The sequence below is a fragment of the Amphimedon queenslandica genome, unplaced genomic scaffold, assembly GCF_000090795.2.
Source record: "Amphimedon queenslandica unplaced genomic scaffold, v1.1 AMPQUscaffold_13475, whole genome shotgun sequence".
NCBI lineage: Eukaryota > Metazoa > Porifera > Demospongiae > Haplosclerida > Niphatidae > Amphimedon > Amphimedon queenslandica.
The window spans coordinates 330,293-335,732 of record NW_003546289.1 but is presented as its reverse complement, the minus strand read 5'-3'; the positions used below and the strand labels follow the sequence as shown (position 1 = coordinate 335,732).

General features: G+C 34.3%; 1 long non-coding RNA gene across 2 annotated transcripts; it reads right to left on the bottom strand.

Annotated features, from left to right (window-relative positions):
* Positions 1-2,525: 2,525 nt before the first annotated feature.
* LOC109580808 (uncharacterized) lies at positions 2,526-4,678 on the bottom strand. Of its 2 annotated transcripts, XR_002184374.1 has the most exons (4): positions 4,655-4,678; positions 3,064-3,139; positions 2,821-3,015; positions 2,526-2,772 (listed from the first exon to the last, which is right to left on the bottom strand). It is a non-coding gene; the product is annotated as an uncharacterized LOC109580808 (long non-coding RNA). The 2 variants fall into 2 exon arrangements; XR_002184373.1 differs by lacking the exon at positions 4,655-4,678 and having other exon boundaries at positions 3,064-4,480.
* Between the last annotated feature and the right edge of the window lie 762 nt (positions 4,679-5,440).

The window sequence follows — 5,440 nt, the reverse complement described above, 5'->3', positions numbered from 1 at the left end:
TAATAGCGAGTTTTTAATGCTAGCAGTGAGTAAGTGTATCTATTGCTACTAGGAGAAGCAACTGATGGTGAGACTAGAGGTGTAGGAAGAGGAACAGCTACACGTCATAGTGAGTTATTTTATGCTAGCAGTGAATAAGTGTATCTATTGTTACTATAGGAGGAGCAACTGATAATGAAACTAGAGCTGTAGGAAAAGGAACAGCTACACGTAACAGTGAGTTCTTTTATGCTAGCAGTAAGTGTACCTATTGCTACTAGGAGAAGCAACTGATGGTGAGACTAGAGCTGTAGGAAGAGGAACAGCTACACGTAATAGCGAGTTTTTAATGCTAGCAGTGAGTAAGTGTATCTACTGCTACTAGGAGAAGCAACTGATGGTGAGACTAGAGCTGTAGGAAGAGGAACAGCTACACGTAATAGCGAGTTTTTAATGCTAGCAGTGAGTAAGTGCATCTATTGCTACTAGGAGAAGCAACTGATGGTGAGATTAGAAGTGTCTGAAGAAGAACAGCTATTACACGTAATAGTGAGTTCTTTTATACCAGCAGTGAGTAAGTGTATCTATTGTTACTAGAAGAAGCAACTGATGGTGAGACTAGAGGTGTAGGGAAGAGGAACAGCTACACGTAATAGTGAGTTCTTTTATGCTAGCAGTAAGTGTATGTATTGTTACTAGGAGAAGCAACTGATGGTGAGACTAGACCTATAGGAAGAGGAACAGCTACACGTAATAGTGAGTTCTTGTTATGCTAGTTATACTTCTTTTTAATAGGTGTAGAAGGAGCATCAATCGATGAAACAGAGTGGTAAAAAAGGTAATTTTAATTTTATGCATAAAATAGTTCTAATATATGTATCTAGTTTTTTGCTATTGTCGTGGTCCTGAAAGTGAAGATACCATATAGCTTGATATTTTCATGGGTCAATATTTTCGTGGTTTGCTCCTAGTGGGGCAATTCGTGGTTTAATTTTCGTGGTTGACAGTTTACATAGCCTCTAAGGGGATGGCATTCAATGATTTTGTGGGTTTAAATTTCGTGGGCAGCCCATAACCACGGAAATCATGAAATTTACAATCCATGAAAATTTCAAGCTTTACGGTTTGGTAAGGTGTGACAATGACGACTGCCTGTATTGTGGTTTCATATTAATTGTCTTGGTTTGGCATGGTTTCCAAAAAGCAAAGCATGGTTTTGTCCAGACTGAATAAAATTGCATTTTGATCATTTCTTCATTGTAAATAACAATTGAATATAAATAATTGATAGTGTTGAAGTAAAAATAGTTTGATGGAGTCATAATAGCAGTGCACAACAGCTACAAATAAAAAAAGATAAAAATTATGTATGGTTTGTGTCTGTTATATAAAAAATACCGGACAGTCTTTGAGCTTTAGGACTTCGCGACGCGGGCAACTTGCAGGACCAGACTTTTAAAAGGCCTTGATGAAGGTTTGGTCCATCTTTTCTGCAAATTCGGTGCAGAAATGTTTAGTAGTTGCAGAGAAAGAGCGTTCGTTAATTTATGAAATTCGTTAATTGATCGTTTACTCTACTTGATATGGAATATGGCAGATGCAGCAGACAAATTTGAATCAAAGCAAGGGAGACAATTCTATGATAATAAAGAGTAGATCAGAGCGCAACAACTTCAAATAATAGTTATGATTTAAGTAGTGATGTTATGTGAAGTGGCACAATAACAATGAGAATAGTATTCTCAATTTGTGTCATAAGCAAAAAAGTAGAGCCTGTGATCTTGCTTGGAGCCGATGATCGTAAAGCTTGGAGCCAGTGATCGTAAAGCTTGGAGCCGAAGATCCCATGGATCTCGAGCTAATTTCTAATAATATGATCACACCAACACCAATAACTGTGGTGAGTGGTTTTAACTAAAATTAAGAGAAGCAAGAAAACTTCAACAGGGTGCTTTGGAAGGCTGCAGTAAAAGTTTTTAATAATCTTCATTGCAATATTATTAATGAGATTCAGCTAGTGAATAATACGCTTGTTTATTCTTCTATACATGCACGACATGTAGATCCTGATCCTTTATATTAAAAACTGTGTCACTGCAGTCGCCATTTCCCCTCCCTTGTTCTAAGTATAATATTGACAAAACAATATTCTTTTACTATAATTATAATAATAACATTATATATCATAAAAAATAACCAAGCGGAGACAGTTTGATCAGATTTGACTCGTGTTTCCTCCCATATGTCGGGCTGTTTGACCAGACTTGACTGGTGTTTCTCCCCTACATGTGTGGACATTTCAACAAATTTAAAAGCCAAGTGTTCAAATCCCCACCCTTGCCTGGATGGGAGAAGTGGGGCATTACTTCAATAGGTGCAATATGCTTTAACTTTAATGCAACAATAAAAGTACTGGATGAATAAGTAGCACTACTATTCTGCGAAAAATAATTTTCAAATTGTTACAAGTGCTTTATTTGTTGATTAAATTTTTGAAGTTTCACAGTAAATGTCTACTGTATTCATGTATTCACAAGATGAAAATATTCAATATCCGCATGCAACTTATAACTAAAAAATTATGCCAACAACACCTAAGGTCATAGGACAGGGCAAAACCCTATACTGCAAGTATAACAACATTAATTACAACAAAATGTTAACAGATGCCAAGGACTGAATAATCCAATCATCAATTTTTTTATCAATAAACATGTTCTGTAGGAACTCCTTTACAAAAGCTGAAAAGTAACCCTTAATGATGCTACCTCTAATATTCTTCATGAGTTTCAACTAAAAAAATCTTTATAATGGTACAAATTTTACAATGGTGCAACTTACATGTTGGTATAAATTATGTACAGTCAAAAGGCTACAAACTACAGAATCACCCTGAAGTAGTGCATGCAGTGAAGCTCTGGTATAATTACAACAAGTAATACATTTACAAGATTGCTCAATTGGTTGAAAATCATTTTCAAATTCTTTATCTTTTAAATTGATTTCACCGGTAGAAACAAGTGCTCTTCCAAATCTCTAAATAGCAGTATAGTTGTAATAGTTTTCAAATAACAAATTTTGTACCGCTGTTCTTGTTGGGTATACACAATCAAACATGTCAACACCGAGAGCACAGCACACAATGAGATCAACTGGATATCTAATAAAATAGAACTCATAAAAATGGTAGTGTATCAGCCCATTAACAATTATTGCAATCATCTTGTGAAGATGGTAATAGTATCACCTAACAATCAAACTTATCCCAAACTGCCTGTTCAGGTTTATTTTACACAATACACTGCACAACATAAAATTCTTTAGATGACGTTACCAGAATTTAGTGATATTAATGAAAATGAGACATACAAGTCAATTTGGATAAAAAACATCTTAAAAGAGAAACTAAATCCAGTTTGCATACATAGCTAAATTTTGATTATTGTCCACATGCACCCCTATAACATCCAGAGCATAACAATAATAAAAAACTACTACACCTACAAAGCCAACAGTATGCATAAAAACTTGTACACCTAAAGAGCAACAAGATTGAGCTACCAGTATTCAGTCATGATAAATTTTCTGGTAGTTTCACAAAACCATATGTAACATAAAAATACGATCTTATAACAGGCAGCCTCATGCCTGGACAAAAACTTTGGTAACAATTAATAAATATCAGGCATGAGCACTTAAAAAGAACAAGGAACAAGTGTATAAGCCTAATAAACATTCTTATAATTGTTTTCACCACCTTGCATGTACAGCTAGGTTCTTATTACAAATTAAAGAGCTTCTTTCTGCCTTCTATTGTTTCTAAAAAAAGTCCTAAGGCAGTACCTCTTCCTTCTCTTAGTGTTAAAAAGCTCATAACTTTTTCCAGTGTACAAACAATCATTTTGTTTACCATGGGCACATCCACTTACATGAAGTGCCATGAGCATGGGTAGGTTGTTGCTAAGGTTTGTTATTTCTCCAAATTTAATGTGTATAGAACAAATGTTAAAGTGACATACAAACAAACATCGCACATGAAACCCCAGTGTGTAATAAACTCCTTCATTCTTGACCTCAGCTTATTAATCCTTGTGTTAAAACCTTGCAGGCTCCCCGCTTAGTTAACTTTCAGCAAGCATAAAAGTGTAAAAAAATTAAATTTTTGAATTCTCACTTCCGTTACTATTCTTAAAATCATAATTATTGACTATTATTATTTATTTCAACCCAAATTGTAAGACTTAAATCTATACATGCACATTTTGGCATACAATTCATGCATACTAACACACAACACAAAAATTCAGGTACAAAAATATAGGCAGTACCCTATCTGTAGGATTCAGGTGGATTTTTCAAATTGGCAACCATTTTTATGATTTTCAAACACTTATAACTCTTTTACCATATAGGGGTTTAATTGTGTTAGTATAAAATTTCGCAAATTTGTCAAGATTTGCCATTTGTTGGTATAAATTTTCGCGAATCTTACCTTCTGCAGCCATTTTTCCTAGTGTGCCACACCTCTTTTGTGGAATTTAATGAAATTTAATGACAATGCGAAATTCGCAACATTTATTTCCAGTGAAATATAACCCCTACACGGTATCTTACGTTGCACAGCCTTAAAAATAGCTTAAATGAGCTCTCCTTCATTGAGCGATTTTCTTGGTACCTTTAAAGTGGGCTGTAATGTAGCAGGAGCATTTCTGGAGAATAGGCTTAAATTCAAATTTCTGCAAAATTCTTCGACTTCTTTTCTTCTTTCATTTTCTTCTATCTCCCCTCTAATCTAAATCAGAGAAGTGCTGGCTTTTACATTACTCCTCTGGGCTTGGATCAAGGACCTTAAAGGTAATTTCAAAAAGAAGTTAGGACAAAATACAAAATGAAAGACACAATCCAGCTGCAGACACAAGTGGATTTGTGGTTTGACGCCATTTTACTTTATGCGCACGTTATCTGCATGAATATAATTAACTTAACCACAGAATCATAACAAAATATAATTTATAAATTTAAGAAAATAGAATGGGAACAAGTAAATAAAAAACATTAAAAATGAAAAAGTAGTAGGAAGTGATAACAGCTAGTTCAGAATGCAGAATAGTAAAATATACCATTTGAATCTTAAAGGTGTTGCTTTTCTCAATTCGCATTATAAATTAATTAAGGTATATCGCTTTCTTTTTGCTCTGGCCCCTTCACAGATTTGTAGTACAAACATTATGTCACATTCCATGCACCATTTAGGGTGTGGCTCATTTTAATTACTAACATAGCAACAAAACCCATTTATTAACTATAATTATGTTTATATATAATCATCAATTTCATCATAGGAACAATCTTGTGTTATCACTTGATCCAATTCTTCATAATCTACTTCATTACACTCATTCCTGATATTGATGGCATATGCTGGATTATCTTGTATTGTCACTGCAACAGGATTAGTAGC